Raw genomic sequence first — 13,598 nt, 5'->3', positions numbered from 1 at the left:
ATGTATTCATTGAGGGATGAAAAGGAAAGCTGTGTTTTCATTTTAACTGTATTTTTGAGTACTGACTAATGTGTATATTTTATATAGATTGTACATAGAAGTCCCTATACCTTTGAGTTTTTTGTATTTGAGATACTCATATTTGAATCTCACTCTATCATTAGCTATCATCTATCTAAAGCATATATGTATGTCTCTCCCTACATATATATATATATACACACATACTGAGTATAGAGAGACACAGAGCATAATACATAAGACTGGGTTCTCGAGACTGCCAGGATTTTACTTTAGTTCTGACAAATACTAGCTGTGTGATCTTGGGTAAGATGCTTAACTGCTCTGTTCTCCAGTTCTATCTTTAAAATTGGGATGTTTGACAGTATCTATTTCATAGCATTAATGTGAACACTAAATTCACGTAACGAATTTACTACAGAGCTCGAGGTAAATGCTCTAGAAAGTGCTAGCTTTTGCCATTATTATAGTCACAGCTTTCCCAATCGTCTTTCTTATTTTTGCTCCATAGGTAACAGAATTAAAAATAATTTTCAAAGAACATATAGGATTATTTGACTGAGAGGTGAAAAAAGTCACTCGGCACAAAAGTAATTGCTTTATTTCTCATGGAAAAAATATAGTAGCACACATGGACACTAGAACCATAAAAGAAAAAAATATCTTGGAAAGAACGATGTTTGGTTTAGGTTTAAATTCTGAAAGACAAAATATATTGGAAATGTAAACTCAGGGTCTATTCTGTTTCCACACAAAAATTAAGAATTTAAAAAATCAAAATGACAGACTCCTGCTAATCTGCTTAGGAAGGCATAAATTGTTAATCAGGCTTCAGGCAACACTGTTTAATACCAAGTTTAATAAAAAGCCTGCCTGGAGGAAGGAGGGGGCTGGTGGCCAGATTTTGAAAACCGGGCACTATCGTCAACATGGTTAGACCCTCTGGCTCTCAGGACACCAATGCTAGGTTTTCCTTTGAATGAGGTTCCTTTTACAGGAATCTGAATTATTAAAAATGAAGTTATTAGCATGGGATAGAAAAGTCAAATTTTAGCTGACATGAATGAGTTTGAAAGGAAAATACCTCAGGAAAAGATATGTTTAAGAGACTCTTTTGCAGTTTGAATGAAAAAAAATTTCACTCAGGAAGCATTTATGGAGTCCTCAGTAGGTGCCACCATTCGTTACTGATGCCCTCATCCTGAGATTGCCATCTTGAGTTGGAGAAGTGATATTTTAAAACAATTTTTCCCCACCCCACCCCCTCCTCTCACGGGGATTTATCTATTCCATAAAGCATCTTATATTTGTATCAGGTGGCTTTTTTTGCTGTGCAAGGAATCAAATCATGAATTTTCCAAAAGTCTAGGCTGAATATCCTTCTTAGGAACACTTGTCAGTCAGGTAAAACCTAAATTGGAAAGTATTTGACAAGCACTGCATCTCCTTAGCAGTCAGAGCCTCCAGAGCAGCTTCTTAGCTCTTGGCTTGTTGAGTTTTACACGCAGCTCAAATCTGGCTCCTGCTCTCAAGTCTTTCCTCATAATGTCATGGATATTAGTGCATATTTCTTAATTACGAAGCAAGGCCGTCAATTTAGTTCTCTATTTTTGTGGTGGGTTTCTCTAAGTAGCCATGATGAAAAGACTGTCATACAGAGAAAAGAGAGAGAAAAAAAAGGCAATTTAAAAATCCATTTAAATTTAGTGACAAATTAGAAAGCAAACATATGCTCTATTGATGCTCAGAACTTTAAGGGCGCAAAGCAAACTTCTTGCTCTTTAGTGCCTAATTAATCCAACTGCAGGTTTCAATAATTTCTCCTCTATCCATCCACTTATATAAAAGTCTTTCATTACATCACATTAAACTCAGTCGCTTGAGAGCATTTTACTCCTATGTGGCTTCTGATTTCATGTTTGAAGTAATTGTCCTATTCAGTGTTCTGTTTGCTGAGAAAGAGGTTATGTGCATGACCACTAGACATTTTGTACCATCTTGCTTTCTACAGTGATCTTCTCTTTTATTTAACTTCATTATTTTTTCCAACACAAGGTACACACCCATTTAAATTTGAAGGGGGGAAATTTCCTTGTGAAAAACAAACCACAGTGCTATGTGGAAAGATAGGTTCTGGAAGGTGGTTTCTGAGAATTAAAGGCAAACTTGAAGAAGAAAAGCAAGTATCATGAGATTTTTTCTTTTTTTTCCCCCAAAATGGGACTTGACGTATTCGACACGCTTGCCCTCCATTTCCAAGACAGTTTATCTGCAGGTAAATATACCATCTACGGATGTAAAGGTCATGCAGGGCTGGTGCGTTCTGTATCTGGTCTGAAGGTCCACTGGTCTGAGGTCTGACGCCACCTCCTCTTGATGACAGTACACAGGAAGTAGCTGCTTCTTTCCGCTCCCTTAAACAAGAACTGTCTGAAACGTATCTCTTTGACAAAAAGGTATGTGAGTCAGAGTGAAACTGTGGTACTGATGAGAAGGCCTCCCTCACAGAATTAATTCTTTATGAAACACTGACAAAATCCCAACTAGCTACTTTTAAATAAGTAGTTCAACATGACAATAATTGCTGGCAGATACTGTAGCTCCACTTGGTTCAAATTAGGACTCAGCAGTAAGAAAACAGTCGTGATAGGTTTTTTACATTTTGCATTGGTGATTATTTAGTCTGACCACGCTGCTTTGATTGGAGTTAAATTAGAACCTGTTGCTAAGGAGAGCTTAGAATATTTTAGTTGAATATGAAAGTAAGCGGTTTAAGCATTTTATAGAAACGGATGATAGTAGATTAATAAAACACTTTTTTTTTTAATCCTGCAAAAGGAAATTTAAACTGGAGATTAAAATATGATAGGCTCATTTTCACAACTGAAATCTATGCTGGAAGGCAGCTGTTATTGTGAAGTAAAAAAAAAAAAAAATCATGCCTTAAAATACAGATCAACACCTTAGAAAATTCTTGTTTGTCTACAATTACATAAAGCTCACTACCTTTATAATTTATATGGCTAAGTTGAGCTGTGTTTGTTCTAATTTGTCAAGTTAGATTATAATTTAAAACTTTTATTTTCTACATTTTCTATTGAATAACACACTAACACACTATTTAATCAACGAATATATTCATTGTTTATGACACATTCTGGCCATGAGCTTGGCAAAGCACATTTTTAGAGGATCTGTTAATATAGTTAAAAATTGCATTAATATCCCAAACATTTGTATTACTCTGTATGTTTTAATTGAGGGACTGAAGGATACCTTTTGATTGAATGGTTTTGGTTAGTTTGTATTTGGGGCTGCTTTAAGTATCAATAAAATTTCTCTTTACTCCTTGATTATCCAAGTAAAAAGAAAGAGAACTACAGGTCAATCATTTTACAACATAATGTTATTCATTATCTAGCCCAGTGGTGCCCAGATTTTCGGATTTCATGGAACATTAACAGTTTAAAAAAAGTGGGGGGTGGGGATTGACATTGGGTTGCCAAGGAAAAAGCCCGACATAATCTATCTATACACTTTAATGAAACAATTGATACTTTAACTCCAAAGAAATAGGAAGGTCAGTGTCTGAGTCTTGAGTTTAAAAAGTTGAGATTTAGGAAAAAACTCAGTAGATTATCCTCATTTTCTCTATCTAACCACTGACCAAAATTTTTTTTCAAAGATAGACACTTGACATTGGATAGCCTGAAGAGTCATCAATTTAGATAAAACACACTCAAAACTGCCATTAAGCTATTTCATATAAAACAAAAGCCCAAACTTTATCATATGCTCTCTGTCTCCCACCAAAGTCATCAAAAGTTCAAAAGAAACTTTTAATCCTCTTTTGTAATAGGAGCTATAAAAATGCTAAGGACACATGAAATCCTAGAGAAGCCTAGATCTTTATTTTCTCCCTAAGTTTCAATGTCTGTCCTTTCACAGAATACTTATAAATAACAATTTTAAGGATTTAAATTTCCTTTTTAATTTTTCACACCAGAATTAAGCGGCAATGATAAAAGGCAATGACATCAACAACTAGAAATCAAACTACAGAAGACAGAGATAGGGATAAAGAATAAAATGAGTTTAAAGTATCCATGGACAAGTCACTTCATCTCAATTGTCATCAGCTATTTCAAATGTAAAATGAGGTGCTTTGAGGAAAATCATCTCCAAGTTCCTTCTTGCGTGTCTCACATTCTCTGATTATATTTATAATTAACAAACTGTCCTTGAGGGCTAGATTAACTACATAACTTTTTAAATAGTGGCAATGGAAAAAACAGAGTATAATGAAAATGGCTCATCAATGCCAATCATATATAATATGGTTTTAGATACATTCCTAAAGTACCACCTTGAACATGAGACTCTCCATGAAGGAAGGAGAAGATAATTTCTTCTCTTGCAAAATGCACGGGCAGTTTGATCAGACAAATGGACTGTACAATCTTTTTTGCTATAATTATAAACTCTAACTCCTACTTAAAAATGGCTTTTCAAAAATGAATTGCCTACATTTTCCTCTGCCTTAAAATATGCAAAATAATCAAACCATTCCAATGTTCTCTGCTGCTCTGCATTTTTCAAAGAGAGTCACACTTTTACTTCTAAGACATCACAAGTATTTGTGAGCAGTACATTCCTTAAGTGCTCTCTACTCAACCCGAGATTCCCTGGAAATTCAAACCAAAAAAAAAAAAAAAGAACTAGAAAGGATGCAAATATAACATTTACCTTTTGAATGACTATGTAATTAATTGCTATGCAAAATACATGTAAAACACTAAGAAGAGTTTGTGACATGTAGAAAAGCTCAGTAAATGTTAGTTTATTATTATAATTACTATAATTATTATTTGGATTTATAAAAATTCTAAGCCTTTCTGTTAGGATTTTTAAAATCTTGGCTGAATATATATATATAATGGGATATTATATATATATAAATCTATATTATTTATTTATTTTAGGCAGGTGAGTATGATGGTGGGGGTGGTAGAGGTAGAATGGGCTGTCTTGCAAGGCTAATCTTTCATCATGTTATACCACATATAGGATCCAAGTGGGTGACTAATATACTTGGTTTGAATCACTATTGTATATTTTGAGTTGCAGGCTTCAGAAAGACACACAGTGTATCTATTTAGGCTACAGGACAATAAAAATAATAGAAAGAAAAGTGTAGATACCCTTCAAAGCACTAAGAAACCTCTTCCTTCAATTCTGATGAGATTCCAGCCTACTTTTGAAAATTATTCTCCTCTGGCTAATTATGATCCATCCAGAGTCATCTCCTTTAGGCGGTGATTATTTTTTCAAGATATTTCAAATTTGCATTCCATGGTAGAGAGGAGTAGTGTTTATAAACATATTAGTGATGCAATCATATTTATAAACTTGAATTTAATAGTGGTGTTATCTATAAAGAAGAAAATGTACCCTTTTTAAAAATGGCAATTTTGTTTCTATTTCTATTCTAATGCCTCCCACTTACATAAAAACTCACCTCCTCATCTCTTTCCATTTTACTTACTTGGACACCTCTTCGATTTAATTTGTACTTGCCAATTCCATTCCTTTAGGTCTTTCAGCCTTCTTTTGGGCAGACCTACCAACTTAGAAAATTATCGAAAGAGAAAAACAGTGCTCTTTGAAGTGAAAAAGTTAAGATAAATCATACCCTATGGTGGCTAACTTTATGTTTCTCATTTTCTTCATAAGTTGTTCTTTTCCACAAGATAGCACTGTGTATATTAGGAAAAGCTGGGGGCCCATGTTGCCCATTGATGTTGCAAATCAAATTTAATAGTTACATTCTGGCTTTAATTAAACTCTTCTTATAAATCTCAGCAAGGTGATCTGATTAATTCAGAACGTGAGCACCAGAAAGAGTCAGTGTGGAGATCATAAACAGATGAGGAAAGGTGAGAGCATCTCCAAATCTGCAGGGAAGGAGTACACAGCACGCTCTGCATATGCTTCTGCTTGACACCTAAGTGTGTATGCTCAGAAGCTTTGTCCTTCAGGAAGTTTTCTTTGTTGGAAGGGCTGAAAACTTCCTCAATAGCTAGCTACTGGCTGTCGGGCTCCTTCTTACCAGTATTTTGGCCTGAAGAATCTGACTTTTTTATTTTGGTAGTAAATGAAGGTGCACCACCCTTATGAAGTATTATCTGTACTTATCTCCTCTTCCCTTATGCTCCCTACTTTGAAAGTTACAAAGACTCTTCACATTTGGTTCACTAGGTGATCAGAGACTCTGAACCTCATATGAATGCATCAGCGAAGGTAGCTTTCCTTAGGACTAGGAACTTTAAAAGCTGTGGGCTAGCTCATCTTCATAAGAGGAAATCGCAACCAAAAATTATTAATATTGTTTACATATAGAAAAGTGGCTCAACCTCTCATCAGAGGGGTGCATTCGCAAGAAAATAAAAATCCCTAATGCAGAGACAAAAGAAGGAAAGGATGAAAAGAGAACCAACCCAAGCTCTACATTTCTATATTTCTTCTCTTATATTGGAACAGTGTCATACCAACACAACTGATGCTATTTTCAGTGTGTGTGTGCGTGAGTGAGATTGAGTGGGCTTCAACTTCTTTCTTTGGCATTTCTCATGTTAGCATGGTGTTCTTGAGCCATTGTATTTAGGATGGCTCAGAAAAAAAATTTAAAGCAGAGAAGGATTGATTATGTATGTTTTTAACTTTTTGTGAAGTAAATAGGGTTGGCTCAGTACACACTAGCTAGGCTGAAAGACTATTAAAAATGCAGTTCAGGCTGAACATTGCTCATCATTTTATAAGCGAGACCCTAATTCTTGACCAGCCCCAATGCATGGGCTACTGTGACTAAGCAAGCAACAGAAGGCAACTGGTTTGTGCCGGATGTTATCTCACTGGAACACATTTCAAACTTTAGAACAGATTTTTAAATTGGAAGTTGAAACCTGCAGACTGTCAGCAGAAGAGACTGATTCACCACACAGAACTTTTCTTACTCCAAGTTCCAGGCAAGAGTTTTTGAAGGAGTAAGTTATCTAAAGTGTGTTGTGATACATCAAAGGGAGAAATTAAAAACTCACAGAGTAAGGGTGACATGCACTTGTAAACATCTTTTGGACTTTTAGTATGTGCTTAGGTGAAAGGGGATGTCTCTAAGCCAAAAGCTTCTAGTTTAATACAATTTGTGAATTTCCATGGATCTCTGAAATGGCAATTAAGTGTTTTCTACGAATATTTCTTCAGTGGTTGGGGTTCTTTAAAGTTGTGGAACTTTTTGAGTTATAAGTATATAACAATATGATCAATATTATTGCTATATACCATATTGATCAATATGTCAATAATAATATAATATATTGATATACAATATAGTCAGTATAATAATATAATCATGACACTGAGTAAATTAGAGTTAAGGAAGTAGTCTTGGCAAGGTCAGAAATAAGAAAATCATATAGATGATGGTGGATTATTCATTAATTTGCCATTGCATTCATCTGGAATCATAAGAAAGTTATCAAAAGTCTAGATAACCAGAAACTTTGCAATTACTCTTGAGCTCCTTAAATTCAATCAACTACACGATTAATAGCAAATATCAAGATAGTGCTTGGAGAACATTAATTTGCATATGGAAAAAAAGTTACGTTCCTTTTATGATAAGTAACAAAATCCATGCTGTAACTCAGTACAGGGAGACATGCATAGAGTGACCCACTAGAGGTCCCTTCCAACTAAAAAAAGTTTCAATAGCCCAAAGGATGCAACTTAAGTAAGTTGACATTCATGGCTGCAAAGCAACAAGGGGCTGGAAAGGGGACCACGCATTCCAATTCTTTAGGAAGACAGGTGTTTTTATTCAGAATTTTTGTCACTTGTTATCTCTTTTATATTTCAGTCACTCAATTAGCCCTGATTAGACCTTCAGAATTCATTGTTCTAACTTATTGACACATTTGCAATAAAGAAGTGTCATCTGATACCCTGTACTTGGTGCTGTGCTTTTGGAGAAATTTTAGCTGTTTCAAGTATCTTGAAACAGTATGGTAGCAGGATAACTTTTTTCTTAACAAAGGAAGAGTGCCTCAGAGTAAGTTTTTACTTGCAAAGCTGATAGAAGTGGTGGGTGGGGGAGGTGAGGTACACATTTTTGATAGAAGGCAACTTGGTAGAAAACGCTTTTGTTTCTATATAATAGCTTGGCAAAGCTAGCACTGAGTAGTATAATTGCAATAAATTGGTGTAAAAACTAGATAGGAAAAGGACTAGAAGTCCCTGTAGAGACTTCCTTATAATGGCAGCAAAAGATAATTGTAGAGAAGTGCAGTAGAACTAGACCATTGCCATTTTCCTTCAAAAATGTCCTGCTGCCTCTTGCATTTTTTTCTGCTTCAAAAGGAAGCCACAAACTACCAAACCGGCTGGGCTCCTCCCCCAATACTTTGCTTATTAGAACACGCCAAAGAGCAAAAGAGGAGGAGATACAATCCTGTGTGGTTTTAGTTCGGAGAACATTTTTGGATTCCTTTTATGTTTCTGAGCTCTGCACTGAAAATCTGGCCTCTGGCGTAAACTTTGCCCTCCTACTTATGACATAATGAAGACATCTGCTTGATCATATTCCCTTTCTTCACACAACTTGTTAACTTGTTGTCCGCATCTCTAAAATAGCAAACAGAGTCATGCAAGTGTTATAACGCAAAGGATGATGCTCAAGCTAAATTGGAAGATATATATATTTTTCCTCCTAAAGTAGAATCTTAAGGGTTTTCTTTTTCAGGCAAAGCCATCAACAAGAAAAGAAAGGAAAACGGCCACCATTGGCCACAGTTTGTATAAGCAAATTTGTTATTAATTCTTATAGAATTGTGTATTATAGACAGGGTATACCCCTGATTTTCTCTCCCAATACTCGGAGGGGTTTTGCACGCCCCCCCCCCCCCCAAGGAAGCCCATATTTTGCATGTGCACCTCTCCAGAGCGCACACACACACACACACACAGACACTGGCCACTCCAGCAACATTCGTGCACGAAAAACCTCTTCTTCCCCATATTATGTGCTTGTCAGTGAAAGTGAAGAGTGGCCAGGACACCCGGTTCCGCTTTAGCGTTCGGATACACCTCAATAGTGTGAAAATCGTAATTAAAAGATCTTTACCAAAAATACGAAATAAAAAGAGAGAGAGAGGGAGAGAGAGGTGTGGCTATTCCAGGTGATTGAACTTGGTTTGGGAACGTTTTCCGTAGTTAACTCAGGTGAACAACCCTTTGCACTAACAGAGACCTGCATTTATCTCCCCATAAAATATGGATTTTATTGCAGCAGTGACAACCTTTCTCAGAATCCTGCTGAGCCCTCTGGCATCTCCCATCTCATAAAGTAACTCTTGGCAGAAGAATATCTAAGTACAGAAGAGTAAACCCACTTTGGCAACGTCCCCTTTTATTAAACGCATTGGGGTCTCCCTGCGTCAGACACTGAAACCAGGAGCCCTCGGTCTGCCCTCCAGCCAGTTCCGGGCAGGCATTCGCTCCCAAATTTGTGGCCAGACCAGCCGTGGAAAAGCACGAGCCGTTTGCAGCCTCCACATGACTTTTCCCTGGACAGTTGTGCTCCATTTTCGGAGTCCACTGTTGGACTTTCCTTGCAACCTAAGCATTCCTGTCCTATACGAGCCAGCAGACGTTACCCCAAACGTGCAAGCTCACGTGTTTTTTTTGTTTTTTGTTTTTTTTTTAGCTCCTTCTTTCAGCCAAATCATCTCTTTAGCCTAAGTTTTCCTTCTTTGGAGCATTCAGTAGTTTTCAAGCTCCCTAATTTTTTGCTTTACCCCCAAAAGCCGAGAAACATAACTCAGAGCAGTCACTACACAGACCTTTGTGATGTGGGCAGGTGGAAATAAATCATGCCCCCAGCAGCAACCCGGGTCCTCCACGCATCAGCGCCCTTGGTAATTGACCAGCCAACTTTGCAAACGAGGGTGCTCGGCGGGCAACCTCCGCCGGCGAAGAGAAAAAGGCGGGGGGGGGGGGGGGGGGGGTTCTTCTACGGCCGGGTTACCTCTGCCCCCCACCAACCCCCACGGCGGATCGGTCTTACCAGCAGGCGGAGGAGCGGTGCCCCGGCTCCCTGGGACGCGGCACTCGCCCTGGGCAGCGGCAGCAGCGCCGCCCGCGCAGCCGGCCCCGCGCGCCCGCCCCGACCCAGGCTCGCAGCCGGAGCATCCCTCCCAACTCCGGCGCGCGGCACCCACCCGGCGGAGAGGGCTCTCTCCCTCTCTGATTGGCTTCCATCAATGCTACAGAATTGGAAAAAAAAAAAAAAAAAAAAGCATGCACAACCAGCACCGCAGCTAACCGAGAGCGAACCCACCTCGGCTCGTCTTCCTGAGCCCGGAGACCCCGCGACCCGGCCCGGGCCGCTAGTGCCTCCGCCGCCGCCGCCGAGGTCGCCGGCTCCACCGTCGTGGCTGCCGCGGCTGGAACTGCGGCTCTCGGGATGGGAAGGTTACGGGCTCGGGAGAGCTGGCTCTTGTGGGCACACACTGATTTGCAAGTGAATGAAGTGGGAGGGAGCAAAGAGAGGAGGACTTTGTTAAAGAGGCCCAGTGCCTGCCCCCGCCCGCCCCCTCCCCTTGGCAGAATGACTCCCTGTGTTTGAAGTCCTGAGCAATTCGCTCTCTGTGCCCTCCGCCAGCCCCAGGCTCTCCTTTCTTCCCGTTTCTTTTTGCATGGGGTGGGGGGACGAGTCTAGACCTAATCAGAACTTGGGTGACTCCGTCCGTTGCCTCCTTTATACTGTCAAAATGCACCTTGTGCTGTGATCAGCCACGGTCGGACGTTCCTTTTCTTTTTTTCTTTTTCTTCCCACGGACCAAGCAATTACAATTCCCCGGGACTCGGTGCCTCGCCGCGCTACCAGGGGGCCAGCGCCGAGTCGGAGCACGCGTTACACGCGCGTGTGGAAGGCAGAGCAGGTCTCCCGAGATAACAGCACCGAGGGCTTTTCTTTACAGCACAAGCAGGCGTTCTCCAGACACAAGCAGATTTAGAGTCATACATGCCTTTCCTTCTCCCCTTCCAAGAAGGCAGGTTTTTTTTTTTTGTTTTGTTTTTTTTTTTTTTTTTTTACGCAGTGATCGTGATTTCTCTTACTGGTTCGGAGTGAGTAACCCCAGGATGTTCTTAGCAGCAAGCCCTGCTTCCCGGGGGCGTGCAGGAATACTCAGCGCCCGAGCCTTTCAGCCTCGCCCAGCACTTACGGCTGATTCCATCTTTCTAAATGAGTTAATACACGGATGCAAAAGACTTGCGCAACCGGGGTGTAGAGGGATCTTTTAGTTATGCTTAACGTGTGAAGATCTTTCGGGAAAGTTATTGAAGTAAGATAACCTCCATATTAAACTCTGGTACACGGCTATTTGAATGTCTGTATCTACAATTACGAGGAACTGATTTCTAATATCAAGGAACTCACTTGCAAAAATCTTAAAACATGTCAAAGTATTATTAAATGAGAGTAATGATTTTCTACATAGGAGATGTAGACATGGTGGAGCCAGGCGCTGTTGGATTAGGAAAATTAAATCTAATTACCACGGTGATTGCACTCGGGTCAATAGCATCCCAAACCAGCTGTTTGTGTACGCAGCAAGTTTTCAGGGAGATTTCCATTACATGGTCCTCTAAAAAAATTCCAGGCTCCTTGGCCTCTGAGTGGTTAAACTTTGCATTCTCTGGTTGGAAGTTGATGTCTTCCCCAACTGAGCTCTTGCTATGAAATCTTTTGTTTCTCCAATAGAAGGTCAGGTATTTAGATAAGGCCAAAACCAACGTATTCCTAGTGGGCAGTCTGTACTTCAAGGAAGTGTGCATGAATATGGCTTTAGCAGTGACGTTCCACACATCAGAGATGGAAAAACTTTGAATTTCTTTTTTGAGAAGATCTTCCCTTAATGAAGGATTGCCACTGACTTTAAAGAAGGGGCTAAGCATTTTCTCTTCATGCAGATGTTTAAACTCTTATGGAGACACGACAGGCGCGAAGGAAACTGCTGCTGATTCCACAGGACATCCCTCAGATGATTAATTTCTTACACTGTTTTTTTAAAAAAGATTTATTTATTTATTTCTCTCCCCACCCCAGTTGTCTGTTCTCTGTGTCTATTTGCTGCATCTTCTTTGTCCGCCTCTGATGTTGTTAGCAACACGGGAATCTGTGTTTCTTTTTGTTGCGTCATCTTGTTGTGTCAGCCCTCCCTGTGTGTGGTGCCATTCCTGGGCAGGCTGAACTTTCTTTCGAGCTAGGTAGCTCTCCTTACGGGGTGCACTCCTTGCGCCTGGGGCTCCCCTACCCCGGGGACACCCCTGCGTGGTTCTACACTCTTTGAGCGCATCAGCATCGCGCATGGGCCAGGTCCACATGGGTCAAGGAGGCCCGGGGTTTGAACCGCAGACCTCCCACGTGGTAGACGGCTGCCCTAACCACTGGGCCAAGTCCGCCTCCAATTTCTTACACTGTTAATATGAAATGCCAACTCCTTATATTTGCACATTCCTTTACTGCATACAAAGTACTTTCATAGATGATTTTATTTATTTCTTCTTCCAATAAGCGGTAAGGTTCCCCCCCGCCCCCCCAATTAGAACAGAGAAAACAGATTGAAGTGACAGCAGAGGTTAAGTAACATGTCCAAGACAACATAACTGATAAGCAGAAGGGGCATAAATATTACTGATAAAACTGTACAGGTATGTATGCAGACATAGAGACAAATTATTTATATATACACACATGTATACTAATAAACTAACAAATGCATATAAACATAACATATAAACATGCCAATAAAAACAAGCTCTGGTTCTTTTGTTCTTTTAAAACTTTTTATTTGAGAATTTGTGGGTTTAAAGAAAAATTATGCATTTGCTACCCAAACACACACACAGTGAAACATAGTTCACTGTGTGTGTGTTGTACAGTTCCATGGCTTTTAAAAAAATTTATTTTATTAATGTATATACAGCCCAAAACTTTCACTTTTAACCAGATTCATGGATATAATTCATTGCTTTTAAATATGTTCACAATGTTTTGCTGCTATCACCACCATCCATTACCAAAATTTTGTCATCCCAATAGAAATACTGCACAGTTTCAACCTTAACTCCCTATTCTCTCCATGCCCTGGAAACCTATATTCTAGATTCTGATTCTATGAAGTTTCTTATTCCAATTATTTCCTATCAGTGAGATCATGCAATTTTACCCTTTTATATCTGGCTTATTTCACTCAACCTGATGTCCTCAACGTGCAGCCATGTTGCTGTATGTATCAGAACTTCATTTCTTTTTATAGCTGAGTAATATTCCATTGTGTGTAGCATATTTCGTTCATCCATTCATTGGTTGATGGGTACTCAGGATGCTTCCATTATTTGACAAATAAGTCATGTTTTAAGACTACATTTAACAGAAAGATATGCAAATTGACTGATCTCTATGGTAAAAGGGGGATGATAGAGAAGTTGAAATTCTACTTGTTGAATCAGTTAAT

General features: G+C 39.3%; 1 protein-coding gene across 2 annotated transcripts in view; it reads right to left on the bottom strand.

Moving 5' to 3' along the window:
* CDH6 (cadherin 6) overlaps positions 1 to 11,325 on the bottom strand; it is a 132,647-nt gene extending 121,322 nt beyond the window's left edge. The window contains exons 1-2 of one of the 2 annotated variants that reach the window (XM_023582645.2): positions 10,854 to 11,325; positions 10,415 to 10,586 (exon numbers count right to left, since the gene is read on the bottom strand). The gene's annotated coding sequence lies outside the window, so the exon portion shown is untranslated. Of the gene's footprint in view, positions 1 to 10,414; positions 10,609 to 10,853 lie in introns of those variants that run through there. The other variant, XM_071207619.1, reaches the window with a different exon arrangement.
* Between the last annotated feature and the right edge of the window lie 2,273 nt (positions 11,326 to 13,598).

This window comes from Dasypus novemcinctus, chromosome 2 (genome assembly GCF_030445035.2).
Source record: "Dasypus novemcinctus isolate mDasNov1 chromosome 2, mDasNov1.1.hap2, whole genome shotgun sequence".
NCBI classification, from domain to species: domain Eukaryota; kingdom Metazoa; phylum Chordata; class Mammalia; order Cingulata; family Dasypodidae; genus Dasypus; species Dasypus novemcinctus.
This window is presented reverse-complemented; position numbering and strand designations above follow the sequence as displayed.